General features: G+C 39.7%; 1 protein-coding gene across 1 annotated transcript in view; it reads right to left on the bottom strand.

Annotated features, from left to right (window-relative positions):
* The window catches only part of PRKX (protein kinase cAMP-dependent X-linked catalytic subunit), a 112878-nt gene that overhangs the window by 53546 nt on the left and 38472 nt on the right, over positions 1-20860 (bottom strand). The window lies entirely within an intron of this gene.

Raw genomic sequence — 20860 nt, 5'->3', positions numbered from 1 at the left:
TCTTATCAGCCAAATTTTATACATTGGTTTATTACCTTGCTTTATAGTATATTATATATGCATGTTTTGCATATTTTTGCAAATCCTACTGAAGTCCCTTCTAATCCTACACTCCTATGAAAAGAAATATGTTCTAGATACGTGACATCAAGTGAAGGTAAGACTACATATTTTTCTTGGTTTCTCTCCTCTGTCACCATTACATGTTTTTAAAAACATTAGAACAGAAAAAAATATTTTTGTACAAAAATAGAAAAAAGGAGGGAAAATCTCAAAACATTGGCTCTTTAAAATTATTAGAGAATGCTGTTTTCAGGTCTTCACACAATGAAATTACACTGTATACAAAATGAAAGCAGTCTGCAGAATTTGTGTAGCACATGTAAAACAAAACATGACCACACACAACAGTTTTGATACTAAATTATATGTGGTCTTGTCTCTCTGTACCACACCACAAAAAGAGTAGCTTGCTCAGGAATCCAGAAGAGGCAATTCTTGATTAAGTCCTAAGCGGAATGCAAGATCTTGAACAAGAAGGGCAGCATACCTGAACCATTCAATAATAGCCATTATAACATAATAAACGTAACACCTTTGAAGAGGGTAAAATGGCAAAAAAACAAACAAAGAAAAAAAACCCACTATATCCTCCAAAGTAGCATTTAACTTCAAAAGAGGAACTACACAAAAATGAGTTAGACAATAAAAGGAACAGTTGCAAAGATGAAAAGCCTGCAAACTGTATGGAGATTATTTTAAAACATCATAATAGAGACTAAACTAAATGTAAATCCCAAAACAAACAACAAAAAACCCATCTTCACCAACAGAATAAAAGATATGGTTAGAGGCAAACAAAAACAACAAAAAAGGTGTTCTTTAAGAAGTAGTCAAAACCTATTTAGGAAAACAGAAAGAAGCATAAATTCTGGCAAGTCAGTGTAAAAGTATACTAATGCAGGACAAGAAAGAATCTGAATAGCAATTAGCTAAGGACATAAAAGCCAAGAGTACAAAAAACAACCCAAGGCGATATAGATCACTGAAAACTGCCATGTTCTGTTACTTCTTCTGAAACATCAACAGTCATTGCCAGAACACGTGATACTGGGCCAGATGAACCACTGATCTGATCCAGTATGACCATTTTTATGTTCCTGTCATAATGGCAAAGTTTTTTAATTGTTGAAAGAAATTATTTTTTTTGAATTTCAATGTCTGTCATTAAACATTGTCTAACACTCTCAATTGTCTGCATGACCTCCCAAGCCTTTCCTGCAACAGTGAAAATTTAAGTCAATATTTTTAAATGTTTAAAACTATTTAATATTATTAAAACTATAAAAAACCCACAAAAATCAAGTTCTAGTAAGCCCGCTATATAGATCATAGATACTGAAAATCTAAGACCAGAAGGTACCGTTATGATCATATAGTCTGGCCTCCTGCACAAGACAGGCCATACATCTTCCCTAATATATTTCTTAAGAGCATAATCTTTTGGGGGAAAAAAATCATTGGTGATTGAGAGTCTATGACGCATGTTCCAGCAATAATTACTTAATTATTCTCACCATTGAAAAAGTTTCACTTCTTTCCAGTCTGAATGTAACATCAACTTTAAGTCAATGAGATCATGTTATATCAGTGGTTCTCAAACATTTTGGCACACGGCTCACCTCACTCAACACAGACCTGTCCATGAACCACCAGCCAACTACCCATGATGACAAAACTGGTGCAGAAGGGGGCGAGGGTGTGTGTTTGGGGTCTGGCTAGGAGGGAGAGTGCAGGAACAAGCTAGGAGCCTCCAGGCAGCATGCAAAGCCTCCAGGGTAAACTGTTTCCTGCTCTGCCATTTCCCCAGTGGGGGTGGGGGGTGGGGGTGGGGAAGAGGGTAAGCAGCAGTGAGCGGAGCTATTTCCTTCCCCAGCTAGGCAGATCTTGCCAGTGAGGCTCACCCTCTACCCCCCAATGCTAAGCTGACACTGGCACTTCAACTTCACAGGGGAGGGGGGGAAAGGGGTGCAGAGGTAAGGGCTGGTGTGCCAGCGCAGGCTCCATGCTGCTGGAGGGGGGCAAGTCCCAAGCCCATGGCACACCTGCAAGACGGTCACTGACCACACTTTGAGAACCCACTCTGTTACAGTGTAAAGCCCATTAACAACAATTGATTCCCAATCCCTGGCAAATACGCTAATCAATCATTACGCTAATCAAGTCACCCTTTAACATTTTCTTAGCTAAGCTAAACAGCCTGAGTTCCATCACTGTAATTAATGTTTTCTAATCCTTGACTCATGCTATCACAAGTTGATAAAAAGGCTAATTATGTGATCAACTGAATTTATGTTTTGTACATGCACCAAAAAGGGAGCTCATTTTTATACCAGGTGCAGTTGAGCTGAACCCACACTACAGTGATTTCCCACGAACAGCCCCAGGCCTGCCAAACAGGGGAGGGAGGGAGGATAAAGGGGGCATTTGCTCTGGGGCCTGGTATTTCAAAAGGGCTTGGTGCTCCCAGCCACTGCCACTGCTATTGCAGCAGCAGATGGAGCCCCAGGCTCTATAAGTTGCTGCTGGAGCACCACAAGGTGCGATATACATCGCGCTCTGGGCTGATCCAGGTTGCAGCTCTGGGTTAGCTTCCCCCAGCCCTGTCCCTTCTACCTGAGGAACTGCGCCTTCCAGGAGTATGGAACTGGGCCCTACCTACCTTATCCATGGGCCCAGCAATTCTGTTACTCCCCTGAATGGCCCAGACTGGAGCATAGCTGCCAACAAATGACAGGAAGCCATTATTCTGTAAGAACTGAGTTATTGAAGTTTACCAGCAACAAATTGTAACATAAAATGCAGACTAATTTTGCCTTTCATTTGCATTAGGAGCCCCAGTTTATCTTCCACATTGTAGGTGCAAGTCATTTTTAAAAGATTTTGTTTGTACTTCTAAGTCTAAAGCGCAGTCATGGCAGTGCTTTAACAGGGCAGTGTGGTAATGGCACCAGCACTGGGAGAGAGCTGTCCCAGTGGTGTATGTAGGTAAGCCTCCTCTACAAGAGAAGTAGCTCTCAGCAATGGGAGCCTGTTTACACTACTGCTTTACAGTGCTGTAACTTGCTAGGAGAAGAGGTGTTTTTTCACACTCCTGAGAAAGTTACAAAACAGTAAATAGCAGTGTAGACAAACCCCAAAATAATTTTCTCTGTGCTTAATTGCTTAAAATATTTTTTTCTGTTTCAGTTAGCTATTTTCCCCCCAGCAGTTTCAAACTGAGAACTATAGAAACAAAGCATTTGCTAAAACAAGCAACAATCTATAAGGTAAGTAGTTTGTTTTTAAAAATGTGATAACCCAGTTTATAGGAGCACCATATAGGAGCTCAGCTGTACTCAGATACTAGCTTTAGAAGAAAAAGAAATTTTGTAGCAGAGTAAACCTATAAAAGACTTGTGTCCAAACACAAAATATTGTAACAAAACAATTTGTGACCACACCTAGCCTGAGTTATAATCCTTTCAATTTACTACTACTGCAAACAGGGCTCAGAGAAGGCTTAACAACATACTGCAGCATGTCACCAAGTTACCCTAGGAAATGTAAAATGCAGGACAATGTAGCACTTTAAAGACTAACAAGATGGTTTATTAGATGATGAGCTTTCGTGGGCCAGACCCACTTCCTCAGATCAAATAGTGGAAGCTAGGAAATGTACTGTATCATGTGATTAAATCCCTTAACAATGCAGTCACGTTGTAGGACAATACCTGTAAACAACCTGTCAAGTAGATTTACACAATAAGATATAGTTTTAATCAAAGCATCAATTTCTCTTTAACATATTTGATATAATGAATGATCTGTGTAGCATTGGATATCTTAGACAAATAAATCTAAAAAATGTATTTTCTTAAATGAGCAGAATGTATTTTTTTAAACAAAATATAAGCATTAGAAGCTAAAAGAGACTTATTTCAGGAACAGAGACCAAAGCTGAAGTTACAAATTCCCAGTGAACTGTTGGCAAAAAGTTTGCAGATTATGTTTCTCAATTAGGCAGCATTTTTTCATCTCATGTTTTATAAAACTGTCCCAGTTATTGTGCAGAATCTTTCATTTTGGATTTTATGATTTTCCAAACTGCTGCTATCAACTGTACAGATTAGAGTCACAAAAACAAATCAGTTCCAAGCCATGGTTTCTCCTGGACCATATCAATAGTAATCTCACTCAGGTAGTACTCCCTCAATTGTAAAGACTGGAAGTTATTCCAGACTTGTGGCAAACATCTAATCTACAGTGCCCCAGAGAGAGAGAAAGACAGACAGACAGACAGAGATAGCAAGAGGTCTTTGTCTAAACTAATCCATAAACTATTATGTTACAATCAATCATCCTCTCTACTCAATCACGGAAATTTCAAATATTTGTTCTTGCAAAGCAGAAGCTACTTTTTACAGTAGTATTTTTCTTCTATTAGAGTTCTTCCAATCACATTCAAAGCTTCTCTCAAAAAAATACCAAAGAAATAAAACTGCCTAAATCAGAGAGAGGCAATAATTTTGGATGAGGTGGGGAACTCCAATAATTTGTAAAGTGGTCAAGGGCCACACTTTTCTATGGTGTTAAGTCACGGGTGTAAGCGGTCTGGAACAGAAGTTAGATAAAAGAGGGAGCTCTGGGTAAGGTATTGGGATGGAAGAGTGGGTGTGGGGTCTGGGCGGGAGTTTGGGTGAAGGAGGGGGTTATGACCTGGGGCAGAGGATTGAAGTGCAGGAGGGGGTGCATGGTCAGAGAGGGATTTTGGGTGCAGGAGTGGATTCTATCCCGGGAAAGAGATGTTGAGTCTGGGAGGGAGTTCTGACCAGGAATGGGGTCCAGGAGGGTGTGCAGATGGCTTGTGTTGTGACCTAGGTCAGAAAATTGTAAAGCAGGTTCTGGTTAGGAGGCATTTACTGTTAGGGATGTAATAGTGTAGTCAGTTAACTGATAAGTAAAACCTTACCAATGAATGCTATAGACTACATGCATTCCTCCCCCTCCCCGCCTCCAGTAAATTTTTTAGCAGGCTGGCCAGCATACCAGCTCGCGCCCGGGTCCGGAACCTATGATCACTGCAGCTCTACATTTAAAATGTATTAGGAGCCAGGTGGGCAGGCAGCCTGGCTCAGTTCTGGCTCACGCTGGGTCTGGAAGCTCAGCTCTCCCCCTGGACACGGGCTGCTGTGTCTGTATCAGAGGCAGCAGCGCAGGGTGACAGGTAGCCGGTCTGATACAGAGGCACCAATGTGGAGTGGCAGGGGGCTCCTCAGGATTGGGGCCAGAGCACACTGGCTGCTGGCCCCACTTCCGGGGACAACAGAATAGTCCAGTAAGTGATAAGAATTCATGAGGTTAATTGACTATTCAATTAACCAATCATTAACATCCCTACTTACTGTAGGTGGTTCCTGGACAGCAGCCCACTGGGACCCTTGGGCAGGCTTCTGCCCATCCCACTGCACATACAGACACACCCAACCCCCTGCCCTGAGCCCCTCCTCAAAGACCCAAAGAATGCTGGGTAAACGTGCTAGTATATCATAAAAACAATACTTAACTGAATAGTTTTTCTTGGAAGTCTCCCCATCACCCCCCCTTCCTGGTTTTAAACAAACACACATACCCATGAAAAACATACAATAAATGAAGGCCCACAAATTCATGTAGGTGTGCTTCTTCAGGGAGTAAAGAGAGTTTCTACTGTTTGGAATGTAGAGCAAAAAAAATTCAGACTTTTAGAGCTGGAAAGGGAAATGTGTACTCTAAGTACAGAAAATACAGACATTAATCCATTATCCTCTGTTTCTATGAGAAGAAGCCTGGAGCCTTCCGCAAATATAGTCAGACTGCAGAACTCTGAAAAATCCCAACTATGTCCTTGATGAGATAACCTTATTAGTTTAGAATTCACAGCTCGAGTGAGTTCACCGGAAGGAGTATAGAAATACTAGACCAGCTTGGCTGAAGTGTCACTAAAAAGTGAGGTTAGGAAAGGATTATGCATACCACCTAGGGATGTAAAATCTCATTTAATTGGTTAACTGGTTAAAACGTAGTTTTTAACTGGTTAACCAATCCAAAGGAGAGAGGGTGGAGTGACCTGGACAGAGCATCCCTACCGTGGGCAGAGGGGAAAGGCCCTGCTGCCCCAGGGTGTGGGTGGGAACCGGCATCCCTGGGACACAGGCTTAGCAGGGCTCAAGCAGTCCTCTACCCAGCTGCTCCTGAGTACTGAGTAAATGGCTGATCAGTTATCTATTCACATCCTTATACCCAATATATACAAAACTCCAAACCAGCCTTCCTTAAACTAGGCCAAATTTACCACTTCAAGCAAGCAAATTTTGCCAGCCCAGTCTTGCTAAGAGAAATAGTAAAGGAATTGGGGGTATTTGTTTCTTGCTGCAATTTTATAGGATTGTAGTGCAAAAAGTTTATTTTATAACTGTTGATCTGATGTGATATTTAATCAAACAGTTTTCTCCCTCCTTAATAGGGAGGAAGCAGAAGTCAGGGTATTTCTAAGCAGGGGTCATTGCCGGTAACATTGCTTCTCCTTCAGTTCACCAGAGCCAATATTTGTTGGCATACTGACCATGCCTTAAAGCAGTGGTTCCCAAACTTTTTGGCATCACGCCCCCCTTTTTGATTTTTGAAAAACCCTCACCCTCCCCACAAATAGCAGCAAATCTTGTTAAAAAAAAGAAAAGAAACTGAGTGGGACAGCAAAACTTGATGGGGAGGGAGGCTGGGTCACCTCAGCCTCCCTTCCTCCCTCCCCCCCCCCCCCCCCAGTTTGGGAACCCATGCTTTAAAGTCTGAGAGCAGGAGGCTGAGTGTATGTTTAAAAAGAGAGTCATAGTTTTTGAGCAGCAAGGATTTAGGATATTCCATATTTCAGAGAATGTGTGTTATATATTGTATCTTCATAGATTCTGTACATGTACTGAAAGTACAAAGTAATTCTGAGGAAAAACAAAAATAATGCAACTGTATTAAAATATCCAGGTTCAAAATAGATTTTCAACTTAGAGACCAGCATTTCTGGCTTTTACTGATTAAAGATATACACTGTGTTAATGTATTTACTTTCCAGAGGTAATTGGGAAAATGTATTTTTCTCTACAAAAAGCCATCTAGAAGTTTGTTTTTAACCAAAATATTTGCATTTTAGTAACAAAAAACTGATTTTTCACAAGTATACTCTTGTCCAGTATACTCTGGTCCAGCAACATCTGTGGTCCAGCATGATTTTAGTTAGCAACATGTCCACTTATCATGGGTCTGGCCAAATTTCCTGCAGTTCCCATAACTTTGTTTACAGCCACCAGTTCTGGCTCTCAGTGTTCTGTGCTGTTATTTAGCTCTAATTTACCCCTAAATGTCAAACAGTGGATGTGTCAGTAATTGCTGCTAGAAAACATTGACCACCCATGGTTCAGCAAATTCTTTGGTTTGGCACTGGTCAGGTCCCATGGGTGCCGAACAGAGAGCTTCCACCTGTAGTCAAAAAGCCATCTTCAGTCAAAGTTTCAGTCAAATGGAAACGTTTCACCATCTGTTATGTTAAGTGTGTGCGCATTTCATAAATACAGTAACCTAAGATCTTTATTTAGAACAGCGGTTCTCAAACTTTTTGGGCTCTGGGGCCCTTTACATGCGTAAAAATTTATGCGGAGCCCCAGCGGTCCACTGATTGTATATGTTGTACCTACTGATGTTTCCAGTTTGTCAACCTCACGGAGCCCCTAGAGATGTCTCACAGAGCCCTGGGGCTCCACGGAGCACAGTTTGAGAAATACTGACTTATAATATAATGCAGACAAACTACTGAAACAAAAGCTAACACTTTAAATAAACAAACAGATCTTCAGAAGTATATTTCAAGGAAACTTCTGACACACATGAAACTTAGTGTTGGGAAAGGGCTATTTGTTTTTTAAGCCTCAATGAATATCTACTATATCCTCCAAGTCTGAACTTCTTACTTATCTTCATGGCACTGAAAAACTGCATTCCTCTATTCTTAGTTTACCACTGTTCTTAGTATGAATCAGATCTGTAAGCTCAAAGCAAACTATGTTGACTTAATGGACATACTTCTAGTTTTATTATGGTATGTGAGTGATTCAGATCCCTTGTCTCTTGCAAGTTTCTACTCTTTACTTTGCTAATAGCACCTCAGAGCCCCATCTGTCTGCTCATCAAGTTAACATCAATACTTTCTCTCTCCCACAACTATCCCTATATTTTTTTAAGCTGGCCTACATCTCCCGAGACTAACTTTGTCATACTAGGGCACTGTTCCAGAACCACATTCAAACATTCCAGGAGACAATCCATTTACAGGAGAACAAAACCTTTGAGTCAGCAGGAGGAAGAGAAGTCAATTTAATAGCAAAAAGCAAAATCCCAATAAAACTCTCTCCTCCCTGTCCCCAGAAAAATAACCCATGCTACAAATTCCCATAGTTAAACGTCCAAGGAAGCAGAGAAATGCTTCGCTTTAGAGATGCTGACACTTATCTGTTCTGAGTAGCATAGCTGGATCTAGCCCCTCTGGCTTTCTACTCTCTCAATCCATGAGGGAATTACCCTTCTGGATATCAAACTCTCCCCACTCAAACACACATTGCCTGTTTTAAAATATGAGAAACTAGACCAAACAAGAATCAGGACCCTGAGAACCTCCATATGACAGAGGTCAACACAAACCAAGTCAAAGACATATTTTATTTATGTTTTTTTTTTAAGAAGTGTGCCCTGCTATCTGCTAGGTTTACTTACAAAATCAACTGCTGTGGATCATTGGTGTGACCCAATAGATGTTCGACTGCATGTTTTTCTTGTGTGCATCAGCCTGCAGCACACAACTGGTATAGCAGACCTTGAGCCAACCACCCAACAACCACAAGATCAGTTAAGAGACAAAGGCACCAGGCCAGGTTAATTGTTGATGAAGCATAGTAATAGCTCCTAGCAGACTCTAGAAGGATACTAAGACATGTAAGCCTGTGACAGTGGCTGAAGCTCAGGTGAATGGCAGGACTTTCCATTTTCTTCTCAGTTGAACAAAGACACCGCACCCCCACACACTTCTGAAATACATCTTTATGCCCTAATAAAACATGTTAGTACTATCCCTCTGACATTGTTAGTTATGCCCCCGATGTTACTTCGTACCTGTTAGTTTGATTAAAACATTTCTACTACATATTCTCATCCTGATTATCTTTTTAGAGGAGTAACTGTCTTTCAGTTATTCTTCGGAAATGCTTTTGTACCATTTTTCATACTGTGATGTTTTGGTACTATTGGACATTGGAACATATTTGCACCAGTACTTTGCAACTAACATTTCTTAGAAATTTTATTTCTGCAGTATTAGCTATGTTCTTGCCAGATTTTGTGAGCAGGTCCTGCCTCATATCAAGCTTATAATACAAAGGCTTATATCTCAGTTTCTCTTCCTACTATACTATGCACAGGGCTTTCCGGAGAAGTCATATGCACTGTTGCTGTAACTCCACTCCACTATTTGGTTAACAGATTTGGATCAGAGGCAATCAAAGTTCTCACATTGTGAGAGACTGTCAAATCAGTACATTCTTTAAAAAGATAATTCTCTCCTTTTAAAATGTGTACACATAATGAATAATCTTACACTGGCGCACTCTCTCTTTGCCTAAGCATTATCTACCACTCCCAGTTCATACTGTAGATATTATGGTGCAATAGTCAGTTCATTTCCAGAAATATCAAAGTACAAAAATGCATCATATTAATTTTAAGTACAAATTTATGTTTAAAAATCAAAAGATTAAGAACATATAAAAATTATGCCAGTCTCAAGTAGAAGGCATTTTCTTCTAAAAAAGGAATGACTTTAAACTGATTGTTTAATGAGATAATCTTTCCTCTCATACTAGTAAATGCTTTTTTTTCCTCCCCAAATCTAACTAATTATTTCCTGGTAAGGATATTTGTGACCTAAATTCACTACATTTACTGGAACAAACTGAGATTTCGATCATTAAATTAAGAGATTTCCTAATTTTCTACATCTGAAAAGCTGTGACAAGAAAAGTGACTAGAATCCTAGGGCTGGCTGGAAGAGACCCCAGGAGGTCAACGAGTCCCACATCCTGCCCAAAGTAGGACCAACTCTAACTAAATCATCCCAGCCAGGACTTTGTCTAACTAGGACTTAAAAACCTCTAGGGATGGAGATTCTACCACCTCTCTAAGTAACCCATTCCAGTGCTTCACCACACGTCTAGTGAAATATGCTGATTGTTCTGTGATTTGCCTTTTATTCTCCACAGCAGTTTTTAGTCTGGGGCCAATGGCTTCTGCTCACGTACATGGCTCTGACTGTCATGAAATATTGTTTCATTGTTACTCTGTTCTTTTAAGCAGGCCACTTCTCAGGAACACCAGAGTTCCCAATCACTCTGAAAGTCTTATGTCAAGCAGCACTCACTTTCTAGGCTACATCTATCCTTACCCACCGATCAGCACTCTGGAGATCACTCTTCTGGTGTTCGATTTATAAGTGGGTCTTGTAATGACACACTAAATTGAACGCTGAGGGTGTGCCCATCGGTGCCAGTACTCCTACTCTTTACAAGAAGTAAGAGAAGTTAATGGGAGCATTTCCCCCATCAACCTACTGCTGTGTGGAAGGTGCCCAAGTCTGAATCAAGGTATGTTGACTCCAACCACACAATTAACATAGTTGTAGCGGAGTATCTTGATTCAAACATCCAGGTAAGTATACATGTGGCCATAGTAATCTTTACTTGTTTCTTTCTGTGTATTTCATCACCAGCAGCATCCTTATCAGTCTAGCCTGCAAGTCTCCAACAAGACTATCATCTATAATTCACCTAAACCAGGGGAGGGGGAACTTTTTTTGGGTCAGGGGCCACTGACCCACAGAAAAATCAGTTGGGGGTGAGAAGCACAGGTGAGAAGCGGAAAAAAAAAACCTCACTGACATGGCCCCTGACTGAAGCAAAAAGACACTCCCCACGTTCCTTTCACACACCTGAGCCCACGGGAACCCAAGACTAGTAGATTTTGTGTTTCACAGCCTTGTGGAGAGGCAGCAAGGGGCTGGAGCCCCAGCGTGGGCTCCCCAATGCTGAGAGGGAGCTCTGATCCTCAGGGGCCAAATCCAGGCAAGCCAGGGGGCACACCCGGCTCTCGGGCTTTAGGTTCCCCACCCCTGGCCTAAACTAACAGTGACAACAGGAAGTACAGAACTTGTATCTACAGTTCAGCTTTCCTGGTAGTCCTCAAACATATCCTTGAAATTCAGATTCAGTTTAGCTACAAGCCTTTGCAGTCCCCAATTTCCCAAGATAATGAAAATGAGGTCAGTTGTTCCTCAGTTCCTTCATATCTTATTCAGAAAGATTGTCCTTTCAGCCTGCAAGACAACTTGAATTAGTGAGGATCTAGCCATATCACCTGCAAAATTGTGTGCGCCAGAAAAAAGGTCAAGTGTTTTTTGTAGTCCTACCACCATTTATTCCTCTTTGTTTATAACTTTTAGGAATAACCACACTAATCTGGCAAACTGTACATCTAGTGCAACATCCTGTCTTTTATATGGTTCAAAGGAAGGTTCTAGACTCCTATAATGGAAAGTGAGGTAACAAATTCCACAAGAAGTTTTTTCATATCCCCAGCAATTAGAAGTTGGCTTGTGTTACCTGAAGCATGCCTTTTGTTACCTCCAGTATTCCTTTAACAAAGCACCTTAAAATATTTCTCCATGACAATTTTGGTTCAACATCCTTGAAATGCCTCTCCAGCTTTGTCATCTTCATGGAAGAGTTGTGAAGAGGTGAAAATGTAATAGCAGCCAGCTGAGGAAATTTCTGATCAGACTGCTCATAGAAGCTCCTATTTCCTTTTCAATCCCTAGTATTTTCAGTTGTGCTTAGAATTTAAAGACTCACTTAAGTCTTTCATGTTAATAATTTTACTGTATTATGAGCAGCCAGGTGCTACAAAACATGCACTACAGAATTTCACTTAAACACTGAGCAGGCATATCTTAGTCTTTCAAGTTATCTCCCTCTCCCTACTGAAAGGAAACAAGATGACAATCAGGGAGAGAGAGAGAGTATATGTGTATGAAAAAGAAATACAGTAGTTTAAAGGAAAGGGTTAATCCACAATGAAAATAGGACTCCCACCCATCCTGCAAAAATAAAAAACCTTACAGAGCCATTTTACAATTATAAAAAGTTTTGGTAGAGTTCAACTATATTTTAAAGGTAAGTTATAACTTCAAAATCTTGTAGAACTATGTAATTAAATTAATGCTTTAATATATAAATTCATAAGCTATCACCACTTTACCTAGAAACTAAGCTCTGTACTACTTTATTTGAACTAAAATGTAACTGTGGAATCAAGGTGTTTTAAAGGATGGTGAGCACAAGTTATTAAAAGAATGTGTTATCTTAGGATCAGGCGGATAGATACAGACTCGGCCTGCTACACATTAGAACCAAGGAAAATTAAATATAGTACATCAAGAGTAAAACAGACTGGTGCCTGGCTGGTTGATGGTTCATCATTTAGCTATCCCAATTTAAATATCCAAAAGTAGCAGTGGTATTTTCATCTTAAACAGTTATTTTGAGAGTTTGGAAACATATGGGCAAAGCTTACATGGATTCTGGACATTTTCGTGGCCACAATTTAAAATTTCATGCAAGCCTTCAGAATCTTAATTACATTAGCATTTGAATCTCTCTCTTCCCAGAAGCCAGCAAATTACTCAAAAAACATTTTATAGTGGAAGACTCAAGCTAAGGTTTTCAGATGACACTACATCTAGAAATCAATTTCAAATCAATTAGGAATGAATCATGAAAATATCACCCTCCATCTTTAAATAGATTTTGTACTCAGGGATAATTGGGGCTACTATACTTGACTGCTTTTAAAAAGCAAACAAAGAAGTTGTATGGAAGTACAGTTTTATTATTACTTGCTGAATACAATAAAACCTACATTGTATTTGTTTTTTTCCTTCGCTACCATACACAGAAGTCTTCATAGGACTGGTGCTGCTTGTAATATATTGCCTTACAAATTACCTCTCATTTCCATCTTCATTCAATAACATATTGAAAGAGGAAGAAAATAGGGGTGGGAATCCACTTACTGCAAAAGAGCATTTACTGAAAAGTTTAGGCACAGATTGCCTGTTAACTACTTGATTAAATCTGTAGCGCTTAAAATTGTCCTAAAGCGAGAAACTGAACAACAATAAAGAATATGCATATGAACTACTGAATGAACATTCTTTGATGGTATGTAATGATCCAATTTTAGCTATTGCTGAAACTTTCTTCATCCCCATTCAAATGTTTCACTTAAGGAACAGACATGATGACATGAAAGTGTTCAACAGTAACTCCTTCCCAGAGTTCTAGGTGCTTTCACAGTCATCTTTCCAAGTCTCCAATCCTACAAACACAGATGCGTGTGTTCAAAGTTAAAGGCACGAGTTAAGTATTAGAAGACTAAGAACCTAATTAAGCAAGACAAACCTAAATCCATAGCTTTTAATGTCCATAGTAAATAAAACTGATGAAAAAAATTAGTAGAATTAAAAAAAAAACAAAAAATCTGTACAATAAAGCAAAACAAAGGCCCAAGATAAAAATTATCCTGCAGGCTCTCAAACATTCAGATAAGTACATGGCAATACTTATGCTGGATTTTCAAAGGGGAACAGCATCAGACCAATGCTGAGTACTTTCGAACATCTCACTTTAAGAAAAAACACACCAGATTACCAGACCAGATTTCCATCCCTCCAAAGCATACAGCTCATTTTTACAGTTCACCAACATATCCAGAGTTGATGGCTGATCTGAAGAACTGCAGCTGTAACAAACTGTAGTACAGCAATACTATCCAGTATCAGTTTTTAGTTTACCATATTTAAAAATAAGAGCCAATAATAAATAATTAAAAGATTTTGTCAATATACTGAATTTAAGATTGCACCGAAGTATTCATATCAAGGAAAGAAAGATTTATTTTTTTTTAAAAAAAAAAGCACCGAGAAAGGATGGAAATAAACTAATGCAGGGGAATGGCTAAGCTTTCAAATACTGTACAAACATTCAGATACTTGATCTCCCTCGTATATGTCTATTTCAAATACAGACCACAATTTCAAATGATACAATAAAAGAAACTGAGCAGCTTTTTAATGGCTAGTCATGATAATATAAAGTGGAAAAAAAGTTTACCAAAAGTAAACCTCTTTCAGTGCAGTACATTCATATATTTGGAACAGTGAATTGTACTGCAAAGGAAAATATTTTAAAAATTCATGAACTGGGAAAGTAAAAACACCTGAGCAGATTCAGTTCATTACTGAAGACCCATTTTAAAGACACATATAACACCAATATAACTCTGAAAAGCAGCAGATTTGGGGGAGGGAAGAATTTTCACATGTTGTCCTTGTCAATGAAACAGTATTCAAAAGAAGTCTTTCCATTGGTTTAATTTCTATCCTTTAAAAAACTGGCATTGGCACACAAACACTGAGCTTGATTTTTTTTTAATAGAGCAAGTTAATCTGTAATTAAAAATATCAATCAGAAGTCTCGTCTTCATTCCTAGACCAACCAAAGAACATAATCCAATGCTAACAAAAGCCAGAAAGACACAGAGAGGGAGGTAAGCTAGAAATGGAACAGGTTAGCAGCTCACTGTAAGCAGTACACTTGGTGAGTTAGAGGCAGTGACCTCAGAGAAGCAATCGGGGCTGTGAAAGAAGCCGATTCTGCAGACCAAGAGGACCCAAAGACCTTTTGGAAAAGGTTTAATTTACCCCTCTCCCACAGTATGCAAAGGCTATCGGTTAAATTTGAAGTGGATTCTCCCCATCATGATATGACTACATGTAGATAGGCATGGTAGGAAGTTCAGTGGGTATATTTGTGATATTGTTGCAAGGCATAATCAAAATATTTAAAAAAAAAATCAACCCCCCATGCCAGGAAAGAGAATGGAACTGGTAAGGACAGGGGGTAGGGAATCTCAGGCCCAGGGGCCAGCTTGCCTGGATCAGGCCCTCGAGGCTCAGGGCTCCCTCCCAGCATTGGAGAGGCTGCACTGGTGCTCCAGTCTCCCCCACCATCTCTCCATGCAGCTGGAGCACACAAAATCTACTAACGTGGGCCCCCAAAGGCTTGTGTGTGCCAGGAAAATGTGGGGAATGTTTTTCCCCTTCTCAGACAGGAGCCACATCAGAGAGGGGCTTTTGGGTTTTTTGCTTCTCACTGTGAAAAAAGTTTCTGTCATCACTGACGTTTCTGTGGGTCAGCGGCCCCAGGCCCTAAAAAGGTCCCCCGCCCCTGAGGTAGGAGGAGGATGCAGGCAAAAACTTATGGGAACAGCATGAGCAGGGCAGTTAAAAATCCACTACTGTTATTTCTATTGCAGCTCCACTCTAACTGAACAGAATGTGATATATGTAAAAAGAAAACAAATCAGAAGATTATAGTCCTTCTGAGGCCTGGTCTACACTTAACATGTACTATCAGCATAGCTGACGTGCTCATAGCTATGTCAAGCTAGCCACCAGTGTGGATGCAACTAGGTTAACAGAAGAATGACTCCATCTGGGGCAGTGTTTCTACAGCAGTGAAATTATATATATATAATGGTAGGAACACACACACACACACACACACACACACACACACGGCATAGTTAAGTTGTCTTAGCTTTATCACTCCAGTCCTTATAATTCAGACATACTATAATATACACATTACATTAATACGCCATGCCAGTAGTGACCTTATTACATCATTATTATTTTTTCCATTTAGACTATAATCTCTTTAGGTCAGAGATTTTCTCCTACTATACATTTCTACAGTGCCTATCACATACTGGGCACTAACACAATGATCAATAAAACACTATTATATAGTTTCAATTGTCTACTCTAGTTAGTCTCTCTTAAGCCATGAGGTTTCCATCATTCCCTTTTGTTTTCTATGGCCTAAGAAATCATCACTTTAAGGAAGGGTTTTGTGTTTGTTTTTTCTGAGCAGGTGGGCTTCTTTTAATTTCATCCTATTGAACCTAAAAAATTTGACACTAAACCTTTGTTCTTAATTTGTACCCTTCAAATATTTGTACAATTTTTCAGTATAGTGTAAGCTTGACTAAGAGATGACTAATGGGGCGTATTGTGTCTCTCCTTATCAAATTTGCTCATTTACAATCACAGATACATTTACAGGCTCTTTACCAAGAGATGTCCCACACACAGAGAAAGATTCCTCAATCTTATCTGTAAGCAGAATGAATGAATATCCAGCAAATCTAAGTGACCTCTCTTTATTTTAGGTACTGTAAATTAAAATTCTATAAAATAAAGCAAAACAAGGTTAATACCTATCACAATCGTCTCCTAACAAGCTATTTTAATCTGGAAGTAGAAGTGCAAATGGGTTTATTTATTTTCGTTAACTGTTAACAAGACCACTGACAATTAGCTGATGGGACAAAGTATTCCTCAAAGGGCGGCTTTGTTTATGTTCATGTGATAACACTGTCAAATATTCCTTTGAGAATTTTGAGAGAACTATCAAGCAGCTAAAATGTATTTTAGATGGCCATTCTGTTTCCTAGATTCCTCTTTAACCTTGCCTCATAGAAGGATGTGAAATAGTCTCTCAAGGAAAATGATGGAAGACACATTATTTGGAATTTAAAATTAGAATTGATACAACAATAATTTTATGATTATGGAACAAAACCTGAAGTGGCAGAAAAAGAAGAGCTCTTTTTCTTCTGTTTGTATATAGCTTGGGCACAATAAGGTCCTGATGCTCTTAAGCAATATAGTAACACTAATCAATAATCCAAGTAATTATACTCTCTATAGAGCTGGAATAAATGCATGAATAAAAAGTTTGCAAAACCTGGTATCATTTTCAGAAATACATAAATTAACTCACAGTAAACGTAGGAGAAAATGCCTCAGTGTGACTGTAAGCAAAATTAATGCTGACAAAATATCATAGGCAAAACATTAAAGCCTTGTTATCTCAATGTAATAAGATAGCACGTGCCTTTAAAACTGCAGCTGAAATAAAGCCACTGTGCTGCAGTTCTTAAGGTTATTCAGAGATGTATCTAACCATTTAAGAAGTTCTTCTCTACAGCACAGATATGAAAGCCTGGGCTTTGTCTACATGTAACAGTATAAAACGCAGCCATGGCAGCACTTTGAACTGACATTGCAGCCATGGCATGAGTGCTAAGAGAGGCCTCCCAGTGCTCTGTGTAAACTGCCTCTGGGAAGGGAGTAGTTGCAGCTCTGGGAGTACAGTTCCCAGCTCTGTAGCTTGGCTCCACACTGGTGCTTTACATCACCATAACTTGCTGCACTCAGGATGGGGATTTTTCTTCCACGTGCCTGAGCCAGAAAATTAAACCGCTATAGTGCCAGTGTAGATTTCGTCTTAAGATGCATTAAAAATTCTGCTAGTGCTTTATTGCTTTCATCCCATTACAGTTTCTTTTAACTGTGTTGTGCAGTAAATTAGCCAGCTGAAGTTCTAAAATTCTAAATAAAATATGAAGACAACATTTAAAAGGAAACACCCAGAATACTTGGCTGAAAGAAGCATTACAAAAGCATGTAATAAATATCTACTAAAACACTATTCAATAGTTTTCAGACAAAAGATCTGATAAATGCAGAGTCTTTTTTTAAAAACATGTATAGATTTCCAAGGTCAGAACCCGTGCCCCCTCTAATTTTTCCTACACCTGAGCAGAATTAATTTTGTTATGGGCACCAATGTGGAGGTGATACGCACGTAACAAAATTCACGTCACAGGAGTGGGGCCAAGAGTTTTCTGAGTGTGGGAGGGAGCTTAGGGTTGGGGCAGAGGGTTGAGGGGCAGGAGTATGAGGACTCTGGGTGGAGATGTAGGTTCTAGACTGGGTCTTGGGTTGAGGGTCTCAGGGCTGGACAGAGGATTGAGGTGCAATGGCTCTGGATGGGGTGCAGCTGGGGATGAGGAGTTTGGGGTGCAAGTGGGGGGGCTTCAGATTTGAGGAAGGGCTCAGGGCTGGGGTGCAAGAGGGCTACAGCTACCAGGCGGCAGTGTGGGTTTTGGGGTGGGGTCAGGGATGAGGGCTATGGAATACAGAAGGGTGCTTACGACTGAAAGGGGCTCAAAGTGACAGAATTAGGGGTTGGTCTTACCTGGATGACTCCCTACTTGGGATGGTGAGAAGGGGCCACCTTTCCCTCAGTCGCAGTACCCTGGTGCTGGGGCCAGTAGGGAAAGGCTGTTCCCCATTAGCTGCAGTAGCTTCAGGGCTTGGAGAGACACTTCTCTCCCCGCTGCAGCCCTGAGCCTCTACATGAGGCTTATGAGCCCCTGTGGTGCTTAATGGGAACCTGAATGGCTGTGCAGCTTCAGCCAGAAGGGACAATTGTGATCATCCAGCTTGACCTCCAGTATACTACTGTCATGGCTCCTTCCCCACTCTGGCATGATAAATGCAGAAGTGGGGGCCAGCAAGTGTACCCCAAAGCCTTATCTACCAGGCTTTGGTATAAAACTTCCCCCAAGATCTTAAAAACCTAGATCTTGGGAATAAAACTTCCGCTGCCACCACCCAAATGTTGCTAAAGAAACCAGGGGAAAGATCATTTGGGAAATCTTCCCCCTAAACAAAAATCAGGGCACACCATTAACCACTGCCAGGTTAATAAAAGAAAAGAAAGAACTTTTATTATTACAAGAATATTCTGGTTGCAAGTATAATGACTAGAGAGAAAGGTAACAAAATATACTCATGGAGAAACTCCATGGGCCTAGAACTTAGTTACAAAGAAAAGCCAAAACATCTTTTAAGCAGTGCCAGATCTCAGATCCCATACCCAATCCATAACACAATAAAACCTAACGAAACTACCTAAACTTTACCCTACTTACAGAAAATGAAGAATGATGTCTTGGAGAGAGAGAGAGACATGCTTGTCCCTCTCTGTAGCTGCAGAGAACTCTCCGAGAGACAAAAAGGAGAAAAGAAAAAAACCCAAATTCCTTTGTCCCAGTTTGAAAAGTCCCACCTACATTCCTATTGGTCACTCCACCTGGCTAGGTGTAGTTAACCCCTTAATCCCCAGGCTGCTGGCTAACCCTCATAATCATGACAACTACAAGCCACAGATCTCCCAAAATTTTCCTAAAAACGTATATATTTTTTTAAATCCAATTTTGATTAAAAATGATCTGTGAGGAGGAATCAACCATGAAGCTGGGTAAATTGTTCCAATGGCGAATTACTCTTACTATTATACATTTGTCTACGTTCAGATTCCAAGCTTGCAGTTTTCTTTGCTTGATCTAGAAGCCCATTATTAAATATCTCTGTGTTATTTAGATACTCGTAGGCTATAATCAAGTTACACCTTAACCCTTTCTTTGTTAAGCTAAATAGACGGCGCTCAATCACTATAAGGCATATTTGCTAATCTTTTAATAGTTCCCATGGCTCTTCTCAAAGTCCTCTCCAATTTATCAACATCTTTCTCAAATTGTGAGCACCAGAACCAGACACAGAATTTCAGAAGTCATCACATCAGTGCCAAATACAGAGCTAAAATAACCTCTAGTCCCATCTTGGATTCTTCCATTTATGCATCCCAGTATCGAATTAGCTCTTTTGGCCAGTATCACATTGAGAATTTGCATTCAGCTGACTGACTACCACAAACTCCCAATCTTTTCCCAGAGTCACTGCTTCAGGATAGAGTCCTGCATCATATAGCAAGGCCTACATTCTTTGCTCACAAATGTAAATATTTACATGTAATTATATTTAAATATATTGTTTGCATCCACTTCAACAAAATGAACCAGATGGCTCTTAATGAGTGATCTATCATCTTCATCATTCACCACTCCCCAACTTGTAAGTCATCTGCAAGCAATCTATAATTAATCTGTTTTCTTAACCTCTCTCATCAAGGCGCCACTGGAACACATCTCCTCGATGATGAAATCACATTTACTTCTCAAAATGCAATTTGTATCATTTCAACAGTTTTTAATCCATTTAGCAGGTCCCATATTAATTTTACATCATTCTGATTTTTTAATCAAAATTTTGTGCAGTAACAAGTCAAACACCTTATAGAATTCTAACTTCACTATGTCAACAACAGATGATTACTTTCATCAAACCTGTAATCACATCCAAAATAAGATACCAAGTTAGTCTAGCAGGGCCTATTTTCCATAAACCAATCTGATTTGCATTAAATTACATTAAGAAAAAAAAAAGGAGAGTAATCAAGTATTGTTCTGGCTGCTCTGTTATCTTGCCTAATATCAATGCCAGGCTGGGAGGATTACAATTACCTAGCCCATTCAATTTACCTCTTCTATGAAATGTTAGATTTCCTGAAGACTGGAAGACAGCTACTTTCCTAGTGCTTCAATACTGGTAGCAAAACAAAAAACAAAACAAAAACAAAATACAAAAAACATTCCAGCAAGCTCATCAGCCAGCTTTTAAAATTCTTGAATGTCAAATTATCTGAATGTCTTGAATGTCTAACTTTAGCAACTTCTGTTTAACATCCTCCTGAGATACTAGTAGAACATAAAAGAGTGTTATCACTGTGTGATGAAACTGTATCATCTTCCCTCCCTCCAAATATGGAACAGAAATGGTTACTGAATGTTTTTGCCAAAGGATGTTGTAAAGACCAGGACT

The sequence above is a fragment of the Pelodiscus sinensis genome, chromosome 1 (genome assembly GCF_052426305.1).
Source record: "Pelodiscus sinensis isolate ZL-2025 chromosome 1, ASM5242630v1, whole genome shotgun sequence".
In the NCBI taxonomy this organism is placed as follows: domain Eukaryota; kingdom Metazoa; phylum Chordata; order Testudines; family Trionychidae; genus Pelodiscus; species Pelodiscus sinensis.
Note: the sequence above shows the minus strand (reverse complement) of the source record. Positions and strands in the feature narration are given on the sequence as shown.